This window comes from Ranitomeya imitator, chromosome 1 (genome assembly GCF_032444005.1).
Source record: "Ranitomeya imitator isolate aRanImi1 chromosome 1, aRanImi1.pri, whole genome shotgun sequence".
Lineage (NCBI taxonomy): Eukaryota > Metazoa > Chordata > Amphibia > Anura > Dendrobatidae > Ranitomeya > Ranitomeya imitator.
The window spans coordinates 365311108-365330294 of NC_091282.1; the positions used below are offsets into that span (position 1 = coordinate 365311108).

The 19187-nt window shown below is 46.4% G+C and overlaps 1 long non-coding RNA gene across 1 annotated transcript in view; it reads right to left on the reverse strand.

The window, feature by feature from the left end:
• Positions 1-17897: 17897 nt before the first annotated feature.
• Positions 17898-19187, reverse strand: part of LOC138672913 (uncharacterized) — a 259287-nt gene continuing 257997 nt past the window's right edge. Inside the window, exons 4-5 of the long non-coding RNA XR_011319788.1 lie at positions 18117-18214; positions 17898-18038 (exon numbers count right to left, since the gene is read on the reverse strand). This is a non-coding gene — a long non-coding RNA (uncharacterized lncRNA). The remainder of the gene's footprint in view (positions 18039-18116; positions 18215-19187) is intronic.

Consider the following 19187-nt stretch of genomic DNA (forward strand, 5'->3'; position numbering starts at 1 on the left):
GTAAATCAATGAGAAAAAAAATGCTGTGCACACTTTGCGGAAAATCTGCTGCGGAAACGCTGCGATTTAAAAGAAGTAGCATGTCACTTCTTTTTTGTGCCCATTCCATTATAGAAAACCGCAGGAGTAAAAACCACAGGGGTAAAAACCGCAGCAAATCCGCAAGAAAACCACAGCAAAAACACACAAAAAACGCTGCGGAACCGCACAAAAAACGCTGCGGAACCGCACAAAAAAATGCGACAAATCCGCAGGTGTGTTTTCTGCCAGGAGAGGCAGAATCCGCACCAGAAATTCCTAAGCCTAATCCGCAACGTGTGCACATAGCCTTAGAGGACATGAAGATGCGATCATCCGATCGCATGTGTTATTATATACAGTGATGCCACAGCATCCCTGCATATAGAAGAAATTATGGTCTCCTTTAAAGCTCGGCTACAGGAAGAAGACCCCTGGCTGTCATTAAAACCCATCGGCGACCCACGATCACCTCATGGGCACCAATGGGTGAGAGAATGATACGCACGCATGCTGGCATGTGTTATATGCTGCAGTCAGAGATTGACACTGGCATTTAACACGCGCCATACATGTAAGGCAGATGTCGTAAAGGTGTTAATCACCTGAGGACCCCCGTCACCACTGTGTCACCCAATACCCTATGGGCCCCCTCCCCCACTGTTTCACCTCTATTTTCCTGTGGCCCCCTCCCCCACTATTTCACCTCTAATTTCCTATGGGCCTGCTCAGAGAGTGAAAGGGGAGCCACAGTAAGGCTATGTGCACACGATGCGGATTTTGCTGCGGATCCGCAGCGTTTCCGCAGCTGCGGGTCAGCAGGAGTTTCCCATGCATTTAGAGTACCATGTAAACCTATGGGAAACAGAAAACGCTGTGCACATGCTGCAGAAAAAAACGCGCAGAAACGCAGCGGTTTACATTCCGCAGCATGTCACTTCTTTCTGTGGATTCCGCAGCGGTTTTACAACTGCCCTTATGGAAAACCGCAGTTGTAAAACAGCAGTGGAAAACGCAGAAAAACCGTGGTAAATCCGCGATAAATCAGCAGCAGTTTTCCACTGCAGATTTATCAAATCCGCTGCAGAAAAATCCGCAGTGGACCCAGAATACGTGTGCACATAGCCTAAAATAGAGGTAGGGGAGGGGGCCCACAAGAAAATTAGAATATCACTGTGGGCCCCCGCCCCTGTGTCACCTTTAGGCTGTGTGCACACGATGCAGATTTGGTGCAGAAAAATCTGCTGCAGTTCTGCACTAAATCTGCATCTCCTGGCAGAATCTGCAGGTGCGTTTTTTATGCGTTTTTTGTGCGTTTTTTATGCGTTTTTTTCAGTGCAGTTTTGGTGCAGATTTGAAGTGCGTTTTTTGTGCGTTTTTTATGCGTTTATGCGTTTTTTCATGCAGTTTTGTAAGCGTTTTTTACTGCTAAATTAATAAAGTTAAAAAAAAAATTGTCCATGTCATGATGTCATTTCCTAGTCCTAACCCTAGCCATAACCCTAACCCTAGACCTAACCCTAACCCTAGCCCTAACCCTAACCCTTGCCCTAACCCTAGCCCTAACCCTAGCCCTAACCCTAGACCTAACCCTAGACCTAACCCTAGACCTAACCCTAACCCTAGACCTAACCCTAGCCATAACCCTAACCCTAGCCCTAACCCTAGACCTAACCCTAGCCCTAACCCTATTCTAACCTTAGTGGAAAAAAAAAAATCTTTATTTTTTTATTGTTCCTACCTATGGGGGTGACAAAGGGGGGGGGGGTCATTTACTATTTTTTTTTATTTTGATCACTGAGATATAACCTATCTCAGTGATCAAAATGCACTTTGGAACGAATCTGCCGGCCGGCAGATTCGGCGGGCGCACTGCGCATGCGCCCGCCATTTTGGAAGATGGCGGCGCCCAGGGAGAAGACGGACGGACCCCGGGAGGAACGGTAAGTATGATGAGGTGGGGGGGGTTTGCACGGGGGGGGATCGGAGCATGGGGGGTGGATCGGAGCGCGGGGGGGTGTGGATCGGGCACGGGGGGTGGATCGGAGCGCGGGGGGTGGATCGGAGCACGGGGGGTGGATTGGAGCACGGGGGGGGGGAGCGGAGCACAGGACGGAGGGGAGCCGGAGCAGTGTACCGGACAGATCGGTGGCTTGGGGGGGGATCGGTGGGGTGGGGGCACATGTTATATGTTGTATGTAATATGTGTGTTTGTGTTTTTAACCCATTGTAGTCAGTCGCCTGACGATGGGAGCCTATAGGTGCAGAAACGCTGCAGAACTGCACAAAAGAACTGACATGCACTTCTTTGAAATCTGCAGCGTTTCTGCACGTATTTTTCTGCACCATGTGCACATCTTTTTTTATTTCTATTGATTTTCATTGAATTGTAACTCACAGTGCAGTTCTGCAGAGTTTCTGCTGCAGAAAAAAACGCTGCAGAACTGCACTAAATCTGCATCGTGTGCACGTACCCTTAGGATGCATGGGGCCCCCTCCCCTAACTGCCTCTGTGGCCGGAGATGTACTCAGGGTGCCGGCATCATATAGTTATTTACTTACAGTCACACTGACTGCAGCCATCAGACTCCCTCTGCTCCACTGCTGCTTGGTCAGGACTGCTGACCAATCACAGCACAGCTCCTTGCCTGAGCTGTGCTGTGAGCTCACACAAAGAAAACTAACGCTGATTGGCTGAATTGCAGCCAATCAGCGTTTACACTGCTGCCCAGGGCTTTGTAGAAGAGGAGCAGAGATATGCAGCACAGGAAACAGGTGACTGAGGCCGGTCAGCTGTGTGTGCTGTCTGCTCTCAGCCTAAGCCTCACAGTCAGCTGTTCCTCTGACTGTGCTGGCTGAAGTGAGGGTCGGCACTCTGCACACAGCTCTCCTGGCAGAGGAATGGCAGCGGCAGCAGGTGATGTGAAGGAGCTGCGCCTGCACTTCCCATCACCTGTGCAGTCTGCCAGCCGCTGCCAACTATACAATAAAGTGCGCACTGCTGGGTGCGCGCTATGAGCATGATGCAGGGCAGGAACAAATGAGGGAGGCAGGGGCTGGGGGGCGGGGCCCACCGGAGAATTCTCCGGTGTCCCGGTGCCCCAGTCCGACCCTGATAAAGAGATATCCTTCATCGCTTCCAAGCATAACATCACTCTCCCTGTGAGGAAAGCAATGTTACTGTGACGACCAGGACCCTGGGGCACCACACGTACACTGAGGATTCATGTCTAGTCAAAGCAGAGAAAGGAAGCTCCATTGCTCCAGTCTATGCTGAGAGGACATCGGTCTCCACATAATCTCTTCCACAAAGGACTGAAGCCTCATGCAGTCAGGAAAGATAAAGCTGAACAAGTGCTCTCCTCTTGACATTGGCATTGTCGATGTTCCAGTGGGCTCTTCTCCTTATAATAAACCTCCCCGACATAAAACCAAACAACCCCCCAACCTGTAGCCCAAAATTAAGACAATGACGTCATAAATTGGATAATGGCCACAGCAGCCTTTATTTAAAAAAACACACAAAATATGTAACAATAATATAAATAACACTGGGAGGGCCCTTGAAGCTCCCAAAATCTGGTGATTAACCGTACCAAAATTTTTAGCTGACAAATAACGGACCTTAAATTACTCCCAGCCGTTATCCCACTGGATCGGGAGCACCAATACCCCTACGAGGTTCCAATGTCCACTTAAACCCTGGGGATCCAACCACCACTGCCGGAAATCCCCCCCCCCCCCCAAATCACCAGACAAAAAACACAATATAATAACAATTGAGGATTCCATATCCCCACGGATCCCCAAGAACAATTTAGCACCAACTTCAAGGATCCCCAACCGCCACAACGAAGGCATTTGACCACCTCAAATGCCTGAGATCACCCACACCAAAATGCTATGGTCCTTTCGATACCATCCTGCAAGCCCAGTGCCCATAAATCAATGGCCACGGCATTCAAATACACTCCATCAGCCAAAAACTGAACCGAAACACCCCCGTTCCTCACCACAAAGTTGGACACAGCTCTGTTAACTTTTATCTTCGCCTTGTTAATCTTTGCAACCGATCTCACGTTATGCCAGCATTTACATGGAACAATCTCCGACCACACCATGGTCAATCCCTTAAAAGATAACCACAACCAAAGCAAATTATGCTTAATGTCCTTCACTAATTCCTGAAATGAGCGAGACCCAAAATCATTCCCCCAGACATGAAGAACTAAGATATCAGGTGGCCTATCAAGCCGAGCGCTAATATGTATCTCCTGCAGGACTCTGCTCCAACCCATTCCCCTAAAGCCTAGCCACCTGATCATCACCACATTCTTGGAAAACTCGAGCTGCCTCCCCTCACGCCGCACATCTGCACATCCTCACGCTGGGCTTCCCAATTGACATACGAGTGGCCCAAGATCCAGATCAACAAAGGATTGGAACCTACACCTTTCAAGTGTGCAGATCAGCCCCAACCCCTTGTGGCCAAATATAAGTCCTATAATGCCTGGAATCCCATCTCCCAATCCGCTGCACCACATCTGAGCCCAAACCACCAATTGCTTCTTCTGTTGCCGCCCCAATTCTGAAAGAATGAGAAGCACACCTGGAGGCATCCAAACCCAGCCACGCAAAAACTCTTCCGAAACACTGAAGCAAACTGGAACCTCGATAAAAAGGAACCATCAGCAAGACACAATAAAGGCCCCTGCTTACAAGGCTGAAAAACATTATAACCCTGTAAACAGCGTAACGGACACATCAGAGATCCCAGCACTGAACCCAACACCACCCGCTTACCCTTCCTCTCCTGATCGGTTTTTAACCGCCTGATCCAAAACTCCAAACCTCCGTTTATGATCACCATGTCCTCCTCCCCTTCTACTGGGAGATACAAGTTCCCCCACCACTAAGGCCCCAAAGAAAGAAAGGGAAAAAGCCAAATGAAAAAGACAAGCCTCAAAAATGGAAACACAAACCCTATCCAAACTCCCACCTAACTGTTCCAGAACGCTAAACGACATCGGGAACTCTGCCTATGCAACTCGGCACAGCCTGAGAAACTAACTAGCCTGAAGATAGAAAATAAGCCTACCTTGCCTCAGAGAAATACCCCAAAGGAAAAGGCAGCCCCCCACATATAATGACTGTGAGTTAAGATGAAAAGACAAACGTAGAGATGAAATAGATTCAGCAAAGTGAGGCCCGACTTTCTTAACAGATCGAGGATAGAAAAGGTAACTTTGCGGTCTACACAAAACCCTAAAGAAAACCACGCAAAGGGGGCAAAAAGACCCTCCGTACCGAACTAACGGCACGGAGGTACACCCTTTGCGTCCCAGAGCTTCCAGCAACAAATTAGACAAGCTGGACAGAAAAAATAGCAAACAAATAGCAAAGAAGAACTTAGCTATGCAGAGCAGCAGGCCACAGGAATGATCCAGGGAAAAGCAAGTCCAACACTGGAACATTGACAGGAAGCCAGGATCAAAGCATTAGGTGGAGTTAAGTAGAGAAGCACCTAACAACCTCACCAGATTACCTGAGGGAGGAAACTCAGAAGCCGCAGTACCACTTCCCTCCACCAACAGAAGCTCACAGAGAGAATCAGCCGAAGTACCACTTGTGACCACAGGAGGGAGCTCTGCCACAGAATTCACAACAGAGCTCGTCCTTATTATCAGTAACTATCAGGTCATTCCGTGTGCTCTTAACCACCAGGTCCATTATTGTCCTGACCACCAGGTCATAACAGTCAATCACAATTCCCAAAAACGAAAGGCACATGCAAGACCCTTCCGTTTTTCCTGGGGCAAGCGGGACTCCCAATCGCTCCGCTACAAATTCCACCACCCTCGATTCATTCAAAGGGGTGAGAAAGTTACATCTATATAAAGCGTTTAGTAATAAAGGGAAAACAATCCTGTTATGATCAGGTGGCCTTGGAGCAGCATGAAAACCTTCACTGGAGTAGGTGGTAACTTATACTGACTGCAAACCCTGATCTTATCACCGCAACTAGAAGTAGCCGTGGGGTGTGCGCAACAAAACCTAGACACCTCGACATAGCCGGAGGACTAAATACCCCTAAAGATGGAAATAGGAAAACTATCTTGCCTCAGAGTAGACCCCCAAAGGATAGGCAGCCCCCCACAAATATTGACTGTGAGTTGGAGAGGAAAAGACACACGCAGGCAGAAAACAGGCTTAGCAAAGGAGGCCACTTCTAGCAAAGTAGAAAAGGACAGGACAGGATACTAAGCGGTCAGGATAAAAATACTACAAAAATATCCACAGCAGAAAATACAAAACTCCACCACCTAACTAAAGATGTGGAGAGTATAACTGCAACTTCAGAGAATCCAACCAGACTGAGAAAAACAACTGACACAGTCTAAGCTGGACAAATAGAAAAAAAAGATCAGCACTGAAAATAAGCACACAGCAAGTGTGCTTCAGAAAAAGAAACAGACACTTATCTTTGCTGAACTGGCAGCTAAGCAGGTGAGGCCAGGCAGAGATCCAATACTTCCAAAGAAACATTGACAACTGGCAAGGGCTAATGAATCCTGAACACTTAAATATCCCAGTCAGAACAGCAATTAGCAGATACACCTGGCCAAGACTGTGACTCAGAGACAACTGCATTCCCACCTACAACCACTGGAGGGAACCCAAGAGCAGAATTCACAACAGTACCCCCCCCTTGAGGAGGGGTCACCGAACCCTCACCAGGACCTCCAGGATGATCAGGATGAGCCAGATGAAAGGCACGGACCAAATCAGTAGCATGGACATCAGAGGCAAAAACCCAAGAATTATCCTCCTGGCCATAACCCTTCCATTTGACAAGGTACTGAAGCTTCCGCCTCGAAAAACGGGAATCCAAAATCTTCTCAACAACATATTCCAACTCCCCATCAAACAACACAGGGGCTGGAGGATCAACAGAGGGAACAACGGGCTCCACATATTTCCACAACAAAGATCTATGGAAGACATTATGGATAGCAAAAGAGGCCGGAAGCGCCAGTCAAAAAGACACCGGATTAATAATCTCAGAAATCCTATAAGGACCAATAAACCGAGGCTTAAACTTAGGAGAAGAAACGTTCATAGGAACATGACGGGAAGACAACCAGACCAGATCCCCAACCCGAAGCCGGGAACCAACACACCGACGACGGTTAGCAAAACGTTGAGCCTCCTCCTGAGACAACACCAAATTGTCCACCACATGAGCCCAAATCTGCTGCAACCTGTCAACCACAGAATCCACACCAGGACAGTCAGAAGGCTCAACCTGCCCAGAAGAAAAACGAGGATGAAAACCAAAATTACAAAAGAAAGGCGAAACCAAAGTAGCTGAACTAGCCCAATTATTAAGGGCAAACTCGGCCAATGGCAAAAAAGCCACCCAATCATCCTGATCAGCAGACACAAAGCATCTCAAATAAGTCTCCAAAGTCTGATTAGTTCGCTTGGTCTGGCCGTTTGTCTGAGGATGAAATGCAGAGGAAAAAGACAAATCAATGCCCAGCTTGGCACAAAAGGCCCGCCAAAACCTAGAAACAAACTGGGAACCTCTGTCGGACACAATATTCTCCGGAATACCATGCAAACGGACCACATGCTGAAAAAACAACGGAAACAAATCAGAAGAAGGCAATTTAGGCAAAGGCACCAAATGAACCATCTTAGAGAACCGGTCACAAACAACCCAGATAACCGACATCCTCTTGGAAACAGGAAGATCGGAAATAAAATCCATAGAAATATGCGTCCAGGGCCTCTCAGGGACCGGCAATGGCAAAAGCAACCCACTAGCACGGGAACAACAAGGCTTGGCCCGTGCACAGGTCCCACAGGACTGCACAAAAGAACGCACATCACGCGACAATGAAGGCTACCAAAAGGACCTACCAACCAAATCTCTGGTACCAAAAATGCCAGGATGACCAGCCAACACAGAACAGTGAACCTCAGAAATCACTCTACTAGTCCATCTGTCAGGAACAAACAATGTCCCCACAGGACAGCGGTCAGGTTTGTCAGCCTGAAATTCCTGAAGAACCCGTCGTAAATCAGGGGAAATGGCAGAAAGGACCACCCCCTCTTTCAGAATACCGACCAGCTCTAAGACCTCAGGAGAATCAGGCAAAAAACTCCTAGAGAGGGCATCAGCCTTAATATTCTTAGAACCCGGAAGGTAAGAGACCACAAAATCAAAACGAGAAAAAAACAAGGACCATCGAGCCTTTCTAGGATTCAACCGTTTGGCAGACTCGAGGTAAATCAGATTCTTATGATCGGTCAAGACCACAATACGGTGCTTAGCTCCCTCAAGCCAATGTCGCCACTCCTCAAACGCCCACTTCATAGCCAACAACTCCCGATTGCCGACATCATAATTGCGTTCAGCAGGCGAAAACTTACGGGAAAAGAAGGCACACGGTTTCATTAAGGAACCAACAGGATCCCTCTGAGACAAAACAGCCCCTGCCCCAATCTCAGAAGCGTCAACCTCAACCTGAAACGGAAGAGAAACATCCGGTTGACGCAACACTGGAGCAGAAGTAAAACAACGTTTAAGTTCCTGAAAGGCAGAGACAGCCGCAGGGGACCAATTAGCCACATCAGTGCCCTTCTTCGTCAAATCAGTCAAGGGTTTAACCACGCTAGAAAAATTAGCAATGAAACGGCGATAAAAATTAGCAAAACCCAAAAATTTCTGAAGGCTCTTCACGGATGTGGGCTGAATCCAATCATGAATGGCCTGAACCTTAACCGGATCCATCTCTATAAACGAGGGAGAAAAAATAAAGCCCAAAAAGGAAACCTTCTGCACCCCAAAAAGACACTTAGACCCTTTCACAAACAAGGCATTGTCACGAAGGATCTGAAATACCATTCTGACCTGCTGCACATGAGACTCCCAATCATCGGAAAAAATTCAAAATATCGTCCAAATATACAATCAAGAATTTATCAAGATAATCCCGGAAGATATCATGCATGAAGGACTGAAAAACAGATGGAGCATTAGAGAGTCTGAATGGCATCACAAGGTATTCCAAATGGCATTCAGGCGTGTTAAACGCAGTTTTCCATTCATCACCCTGTTTAATACGAACAAGATTATAAGCCCCCCGAAGGTCAATCTTAGTAAACCAACTAGCTCCCTTAATCCTAGCACACAAATCGGAAAGCAAAGGTAAAGGATATTGAAACTTGACCGTGATCTTATTCAAGAGGCGATAATCAATACAGGGTCTTAAGTAGTGTTGAGCATTCCGATACCGCAAGTATCGGGTATCGGCCGATACTTGCGGTATCGGAATTCCGATACCGAGATCCGATATTTTTGTGATATCGGGTATCGGTATCGGAAGTGTAAAATAAAGAATTAAAATAAAAAATATTGTTATATTCACCTCTCCGGCGGCCCCTGGACATCAGCGGGAGGATCCGGCGTCCGGCACGGCTTCTTTCTTCAAAATGCGCGCCTTCAGGACCTGTGGAATGACGTCCCGGCTTCTGATTGGTCGCGTGCCGCCCATGTGACCGCCACGCGACCAATCAGAAGCCGCGACGTCATTCCTCAGCTAAAGTCCTAGAATGAGCGCCTTCTAGGACCTGAGGAATGACGTCGCGGCTTCTGATTGGTCGCGTGGCGGTCACATGGGCGGCACGCGACCAATCAGAAGCCGGGACGTCATTCCACAGGTCCTGAAGGCGCGCATTTTGAAGAAAGAAGCCGTGCCGGACGCCGGATCCTCCCGCTGATGTCCAGGGGCCGCCGGAGAGGTGAATATAACAATATTTTTTATTTTAATTCTTTATTTTACACTTTAATATGGATCCCAGGGCCTGAAGGAGAGTTTCCTCTCCTTCAGACCCTGGGATCCATGAGGATACCTTCCGATACTTGATGTCCCATTGACTTGTATTGGTATCGGATATCGGTATCGGCGATATCCGATATTTTTCGGGTATCGGCCGATACTATCCGATACCGATACTTTCAAGTATCGGACGGTATCGCTCAACACTAGTCTTAAGGAAACATCTTTTTTAGCAACAAAAAAGAACCCCGCTCCCATCGGTGAAGAAGATGGCCGAATATGCCCTTTCTCTAAAGACTCCTTAATATAGCTCCGCATGGCAGCATGTTCAGGTACAGACAGGTTGAAAAGTCGGCCCTTAGGAAACTTACAGCCTGGAATCAAGTCAATAGCACAATCGCAGTCCCTGTGCGGTGGAAGGAAACTGGACTTGGGCTCATCGAATACATCCTGAAAATCAGACAAAAACTCCGGAATTTCAGAAGAGGAAGAAGGGGCGATAGACATCAGAGGAACATCATTATGAACCCCCTGACAACCCCAACTAGTCACAGACATGGACTTCCAATCCAAAACAGGATTATGTACCTGTAACCAGGGAAAACCCAGCACAATAGCATCATGCAAATTATGCAACACCAGAAATCGACAATCTACCTGATGGGCTGGCGCCATGCGCATGGTCACCTGTGTCCAAAACTGGGGTTTATTTTTAGCCAAGGGAGCAGCATCAATGCCCCTTAAAGGAATAGGGTTCTGCAAAGGCTGCAAGGGAAAACCACAACGCCTAGCAAAGTCAAAGTCCATTAAGTTCAAGGCAGCGCCCGAATCCACAAACGCCATGACAGAAAATGATGACAATGAACAGATCAAGGACACAGATAACAGAAATTTAGGTTGTACAGTACTGATGGTAATTGAACTGGCGATCCTCTTTGTCCGCTTAGGGCAGACAGAAATGACATGGGAAGCGTCGCCACAATAATAACATAACCCATTGAGACGTCTGAAACCTTGTCGTTCTGTTTTAGACAGAATCCTATCACACTGCATAGGCTCAGGAATTTGCTCTGAGGGTAACGCCACAGCGCGCACAGTTCTGCGCTCCCGCAAGCGCCGGTCAATCTGAATGGCCAGAGACATAGAATCACTCAGATTGGAGGGTGTGGGAAACCCCACCATAACATCTTTAACGGATTCAGAAAGACCCTTTCTGAAAATTGCCGCCAAAGCATCATCATTCCATGTACTCAACACAGACCGTTTTCTGAATTTCTGACAATACAATTCAGCCGCCTCTTGCCCCTGAGACAGGGCCAACAAGGTCTTCTCAGCTTGATCCACCGAATTAGGTTCATCATACAGTAATCCTAATGCCTGAAAGAAGGAGTCTACATTAAGCAAAGCAGGATCCCCAGATTCCAGGGAAAATGCCCAATCCTGTGGATCACCACGCAGCAGGGAGATGATGATCTTAACTTGTTGAATGGAATCACCAGAGGATCGAGGTTTCAATGCAAAAAAACTGTTTACAGTTGTTTTTACTCAAAAATTTGGACCTGTCACCAAAAAACAAATCAGGAGTAGGAATCTTCGGTTCTAAAGCAGGAGTTTGAACAATATAAATCAGAAATACCCTGTATCCTAGCAGCAAGCTGGCCTACACGAGAAGCTAATTCCTGAACATTCATGCTAGCACAAGGCTCTTCAGCCACCCAGAGATAAAGAGGGAGAAGACAAAACAGACTGAAGAAAAAAAAAATGGCTCAAGACCTTTACTCCCTCCTTCTGAGATGCATTTAACTCATTGTTGGCCAGTTGTACTGTTATGATCAGGTGGCCTTGGAGCAGCATGAAAACCTTCACTGGAGTAGGTGGTAACTTATACAGACTGCAAACCCTGATCTTATCACCGCAACTAGAAGTAGCCGTGGGGTGTGCCTAACAAAACCTAGACACCTCGACACAGCCGGAGGACTAAATACCCCTAAAGATGGAAATAGGAAAACTATCTTGCCTCAGAGTAGACCCCCAAAGGATAGGCAGCCCCCCACAAATATTGACTGTGAGTTGGAGAGGAAAAGACACACGCAGGCAGAAAACAGGCTTAGCAAAGGAGGCCACTTCTAGCAAAATAGAAAAGGACAGGACAGGATACTAAGCGGTCAGCATAAAAATACTACAAAAATATCCACAGCAGAAAATACAAAACTCCACCACCTAACTAAAGATGTGGAGAGTATAACTGCAACTCCAGAGAATCCAACCAGACTGAGAAAAACAACTGACACAGTCTAAGCTGGACAAATAGAAACAAAAGATCAGCACTGAAAATAAGCACAAAGCAAGTGTGCTTCAGAAAAAGAAACAGACACTTATCTTTGCTGAACTGGCAGCTAAGCAGGTGAGGCCAGGCAGAGATCCAATACTTCCAAAGAAACATTGACAACTGGCAAGGGCTAATGAATCTTGCACACTTAAATATCCCAGTCAGAACAGCAATGAGCAGATACACCTGGCCAGGACTGTGACTCAGAGACAACTGCATTCCCACCTACAACCAGTGGAGTGAACCCAAGAGCAGAATTCACAACACAATCCCCAGTGTCGAGACACAAAATCTGGTGTCTATAGGCACTTTGGGGTTTATGGCATATCCCCCTGAATATTCCTCACATCTTGATGATGTCAGCACCCTGATGGAAATTACTAACCCTAATATATCATCGGCAAGTAGTCTGCCCGCTCAAAACCCTGTTCCCTTCCCTTTCACAGGTGGTGGGTGTGAAGTCTAATTATATGCCCCCAATTTCACCGCGTAACGCAATAGATCTTTTTCATGAACTTGTTATCAAGGATATTGAAGCCCTCGTACATCAGGAGCCATTTATGAATTTGTCAGAGCCACAATTATTGGCAGTAAAGGAAATGCAGCAGTGGAAAGACGTGATATTCCGCAAAGCAGACAAAGGCGGCAATATCGTCCTTTTATCAAGGAAGTATTATATTAAAGATGCACTGTCACAATTAAATCAAGTAGATACCTACTGGCGCCATTACCTAAATACAAAGAAACATTAAGAACCTTTTTGCGCAAAAAAGTAGAAAATGGTGTGTTATCTAAAAAAGAGGCAGAAAAATTATTCCCTGTATACCCCTGCATTCCTTATTGGTACAGCATACCAAAAATTCATAAGTCTTCAACCCACCCTCACGGACGCCCCATTGTGTGAGGGATCAATTCCATCACTGAGCCCCTCTAACAGTACCTCGATTGGTGTTTAAAACCTTTATTACCTAAAATTCCATCCTTTGTTAAAGATTCAGGTGATTTCTTGATGGCAATAGAATCTATTTAATGGCAGCCTGGCTATGCTTTGCCCTCAATAGGCGTCATTAATCTTTATACTAGGATATCACACCAACAGGGAGTGAATGCGGTGAAGAGAATATTAGAGCATTCCAATAGAACACCTAATTTCATTTCTTTCATTGTAGAAGGGTTACATTTTGTCTTGACACATAACGCATTTAAATTTTTAAATCAATGGTACCTGCAAGTAACCGGTACCGCCATGGGTACACTGGCAGCAAATTTATTTTTGGCGGCTTTTGAAGAAAAATTTATCACCTGCATTCATAACCCATTCCTGAAACACATCAAACACTATATTCGCTATGTGGATGATGTATTTTTGGTTTGGGATGGCGACCATATCATTTTGATAATTTTGACGATTATTTAAATACCACTAACGACGAAAACATGCAATTTACTGCTTGTTTTGGGCAGGACAAATTAAATTTCTTGGACGTAGAAATCAATATTTCTGATGGGAATTTGCTGACAAAAGTGCACAGAAAATCTACTGCTTCTAATGCGTTATTAAGATATCATTCAGCCCATCCTGATCAACCTTACAATGTCAAGGTGACGTTAACCCCTTATTACCCCATATCCCACCGCTACTCGGGAGTGGGAAGAGAGAGGCTAAGCGCCAGATTTGGCGCATCTTAGAGATGCGCCATTTCTGGGGCGGCTGCGGACTAGTAGTTGTAGCCGGGGGGCAATATCCAATATTCATGGCCTCTCTCTAGGCTATGAATATCAGCCCACAGCTGTCTGCGTAGCCTTTTCTGGCTATAAAATATAGGGGGACCCCATGTCATTTTTTTTCTGGGGTCCTCCTATTTTAATAGCCAGTAAGGCCACGCAGACAGCTGTGGGCTGATACTCATAGCCTGGGAAGATTAACCCCTTCCCTGGCTACAAATTAGCAGCCTGCAGTCGCTGGCTTTCCCTTTCTGGACATGAAAATTGGACGTGAGCCTACGTCATTTTTTTGGGAGGGGTTAATAATGGATAGGTGTCTTATAGACGCCTCTCCATTATTAACCGGGGTTAACGTCACCTTACTATGGCAATAGTTATTAAAACATTTCTGAACGCAACCAGGCAGTGGGAAGAGAGGGACTAGGGCGGGATTACACATGTGTTAAACACAGTAAATTATTGCTTGTTAATACCCGCCATTGCCGCTGGTAAACTCATGATTGTAGCCTGCGACTGCAGAGCAATACATGAAGCTGCAAAATACGCTCAGAAGTGGGTTAGGAAAGGACAGGTATTAGCATGCATGACTTGGCCGTGTTTTTTGCATGTGTCATCCCAGCCAAAAGCTTCTTTCTATCGTTTCTATCCCGACGGACACTGCTTTAACGCCAGATCATGCGCACAATAAATGGCCATCTGTCACAATCTGTCGCTAATACAAGTCTATGACAAAACAGGATCCTGGAAAACTTTTTTGGTTATGATTCCGGGGGGTTTCCTAAACCATGCTACATTTTTGGGTTAATATCTGCCCTATGCTCTCTCTATGGGTCTACATATGTATATGCACCCATTGTGTCCTCGTTATTCACCGCGCCTTGCACCATCCACCATCATCATCTACACTTCTGGGAAGCCCTGGGGATATACTTCACCTGTGGGAAGGTATACCATCTAGCTGCCATTCCACCACCTCAGCGGACCCCTAAGCAGCGTCGGTCACCCTGACCGAATACCACAGGTGGCGACACAAACACTACCGTTATCTACGAACTCTGCCCTTTTTATTGGGCGCCCCTCATAGGGCCACGCTCCGGGTCGGGCCACCGTGACATCCCCGCTGAGGGAACTGAAGGACCCGGTACCGAGTACCCCATTGCCCTTACGTGGGGGCGATCCACTATGATTGTGATTTAGTTAAAAAATAATTAATAAAAGAATTAAGTTTAACAAAGCAATGACTACTTTTTTCATACCTTTTTAATGATTTATAAATAAATTTGGATTTTCACCATCCCATAGCGTATTTTTTAAAACTTTATTTACTAAACTCCCTAAAATTTGCCTTTTCTTATTTTTAAAATAACATTTCTTTGACCTATAGAATATACGACGAAAAAAATATCTTTCTAGGCCTACAACTAATGACTGGGCCCTGATGAAGCCACTATGGTAACCCTCCGTTCATGGGACCACACACACACACACACACACACACACACACACAATTGGCCCTCAGCATTACATAATCTCTTTTTCCCATCACTCATAATTAGACTAAAAAAAAAAAAAAAAGTATAATTCAAAATAAAGCAAAAAATAGTAAGATTATTCATTTTTTGTTAATAAGTGAAAAGAAAATACAAATTTTTTTCCAAAAAAAGCGAAAAATGTTTCTTGGTCTTCAATTTAATTTTCATTGTTCGGGTTAGTTTTCATCCATCCTCTGCTGGTCCGGCTGCACATCACAGACACAGGAGTATTACCAGTGCACGGCACCTTCTGGACTTATAAAGTAGTCAGTGAAGGTTTCTCTCACACACACATACCGCAGCTGGATGGTCTTCCCAGACCCACGTTGACCACTGGATTAAATACAGGCTGCTGGTGCTCCACATCTATGTCAGTGCTGTAGTCACGAGCATAGTTGTGAAGCACACAGCAAGCCTTAAAGGGACTCTGTCACCTGAATTTGGAGGGAACAATCTTCAGCCATGGAGGCGGGGTTTTTGGGTGTTTGATTCACCCTTTCCTTACCCGCTGGCTGCATGCTGGCTGCAATATTGGATTGAAGTTCATTCTCTATCCTCCGTAGTACATGCCTGCACAAGGTAATCTTGCCTTGCGCAGGCGTGTACTATGGAGGACAGAGAATGAACTTCAATCCAATATTGCAGCCAGCATGCAGCCAGTGGGTAAGGAAAGGGTGAATCAAACACCCCAAAACCCCGCCTCCATGGCTGAAGATTGTTCCCTCCAAATTCAGGTGACAGTGTCCCTTTAATCACAGTGTCAACGGTGTCAGTATCCAGCTGGATGGGTGTGTGAAAGATCCTCCACTGACTACTCATGTTCCCAAAGGTGCATTCCACATATCTTCGTGCACGACTCAGCCGATAATTAAAAATCCTCCGTCGGGCATCCAGTCCCCTTCGTGGGTATGGGCACAGCAGGTTGGTCGTTAAAGCAAAGGCCTCATCCGATACCATCACAAAGGGTACAGGATGTGTGGAACCCGGCAAAGGTCTTGGGGCTGGGAGCGTTCCGCCATCTTGAAGAATTTGCATCCCAATCTGTGAAGTTCGCAACACCCGAGAATCCCCGGTACTACCCTAGGCACCAACGTCAATGGCAACAAATTTGTAATGGACATCAGCCACCACCATCAGGACCACTGAAAAATACTTCTTATAATTAAAGAAGTGTGATCCTGATCGTGGTGGCTGCTGAACCCTTAAATGTTTACCATCAACTGCACCTATGCAGTTTGGGAAATTGGCCACAGACTGAAAGCCTGCTGCAACCTGCAGCCAAGTCTCCTCGGTTGGGGAAGGCATCACGATGGGCTGCAACTTCTTCCAGATGACGGTACATGTGCACCTCACAATTTGAGATATGGTAGATTTCCCAACTCTAAATTGAAGGTGCAGGGATGTATAGCTCTCTCCTGTGGCCAGAAATCTGCAAGGAAAAGAAAAGATTATTAGTAATGTCACCCTCAAGTTAAAGGAAACCGGTCAGCAGTTAGGGCCGCTATGTTACCGCCTTTCTGGTTTTTCAAGAACATCTTCCAATGCTGCCAATAACTCCCCAGTCACATTTCCCCAGTCAATGTAATAATGCAGTAGATCGGTCGGCTTTCAACATGTTCTATAGCGGCAAAAACTACTGACAGGTTTGTTTCACATGTCACAATACTAACGGTAAGTACTAATTGACCAGTGATATCTGTGTACAGGTGTGTAACTCGTCAGACATTAGTAACACATGGATGGACACCATGGAAGAAGAAAAGCGCTGGTCACCAGCAGCAGGTGATAAAGGGTTCGTGTGCTGAGTCGAGGAGAATAACGCAATCCTCTTCATCACCTTCCGCTGTTGAACAGCACTTTTCTTTCGTGGTGGCCAGCCATGTGTATATGTGTTTGTGTACCATGCGCCCGGAAAATGGAAAAAAATAAAAATTTACATAACACCTAGCTGACCTGTGCGTACACCCAAACATTGGACTGGGATCACACATACGCGAGATACGGCCGAGTCTCACAGGTGAAATCACTCCTCTTGCGTCTGGACTCCGGAGCGGAGCGTGCACCCGCATAGCAACACATGGAGCTGCACGCCCCGCTCATGAGTGCCGGCACCAGAGGTGGGATTTCACTGGCGAGACTCGGACGTATATCGCATATGTGTGATCCCAGCCTTCAAAGGGAACTTGTCCCCACCAAAATCGAGGGTGAGGTAAGCTCACCAGCATCAGGGGCTTACCTACAGCATTCAAGAATGATGTAGATAAGCCCTTGATGCCGGTGGCCTTAGCTCAGCGTCGATTTTGGGCGGACAGGTTCCCTTTAAATGGTCATCTGTCAGTGTCTCCAGGACATGGGAAAACTTTCACCACATGTACCGGAGACATTGACGTGTCAAAGAGGACTTATGACAGACAAAACAAAAAATTCAAAAATACTTACCGCAAGCTGATGAGCAGCCTTTCCTCAGCAGAGATGGACTTCCGTATCACAGTGTCCATGTATGTCAGCTCAGCACGGACTACAGAAAGAAGTTGATCAAAAGCTGGTATGCTCAGCCTACAAAACGCTATGAATTTATCTGGGTATCTGGGAAAAAAGGAGTAAAAAGGTCCGGTCAGACATGGATATGTTTACAGGAAGTCATTTCACAGAAGAAAAACTTACCTCCTCAATTCTTGATATAGAACACGAAAATGTCCCTTCATAGTTCTTTGTTCCACTATTGGGTGCACCCACATTTTTCGTCTTCTTCTGGTCTGCGACTGTAGGAAAAATATGCGTTACTGCACAACACAGTCAAAAAAAGAGACATGTAATATTATTGTACACATGGTGTAGCTTAGGCTTCTTTCACACTTCCGTTGGTAGTCGCCTGTCACAAATCATCGGCGCAATGTACAGACGGAAGTGTGTGCTTTCACATTTCCACCAGACTGCTGGATGAGGAAATAGCATGAGTGCGATATGTCCTGCTGAGCATGTACAGTCTGAAACAGTGGACGCAACGGACAAAAAATAGTTCCCTTGAACATTTTTCAAAGAAGACGGTTTGCCAAAACCCGACACATCCAGTGCACGACGGACGCAACGTGTGGCCATACATCACGATCTGTCGGCAATACAAGTCTATGGTAAACAAACGCATCCTGCGGGCACATTTGCAGGATGCATTTTATTCCCAAAAGGACGCATTGTGAGGGGAAAAAAAGGAAATGTGCAAGTAGCCAAGGCTTCTTTCACACATCCGTCAGTACGCGGCTGTCGCTAAGCGTCAGCGCAAAGTACCGACGCATGTTGTGCAAAATCTGTGCAACGTGGGCAGCAGACGTAGTGTTTCAACGCGTCCGCAGCCCATAGTTAAGTCCGAGGAAGGAGGGGCTGTAGTTCCGGTAGCGCCTGCGTACTTTAAAATTGCAGGACCCGACGTACGAAAAAGTGTTCCATTGAACATTTTTTTGCTACGACGGTCCACCAAATACCGATGCATCCAGTGCACGACGTACGGAACGTGTGTCCATACGTCGCGATGCATCGGTAATACAAGTCCATTGTGAAAAAACGCATCCTGCAGGCAACTTTGCAGGATGCATTTTTTCCACAGAACGAGGCATTGCAACGCTTGCCAAAAGCCGGAAATGTGAAAGTAGCCTTACCTGCAATCTTTGCTGATTCAGATACTCCAGTAAAACCCCAAGCATCTGGAGGCGTTGTGGCCTGTGTATCCGATCAGAAGTT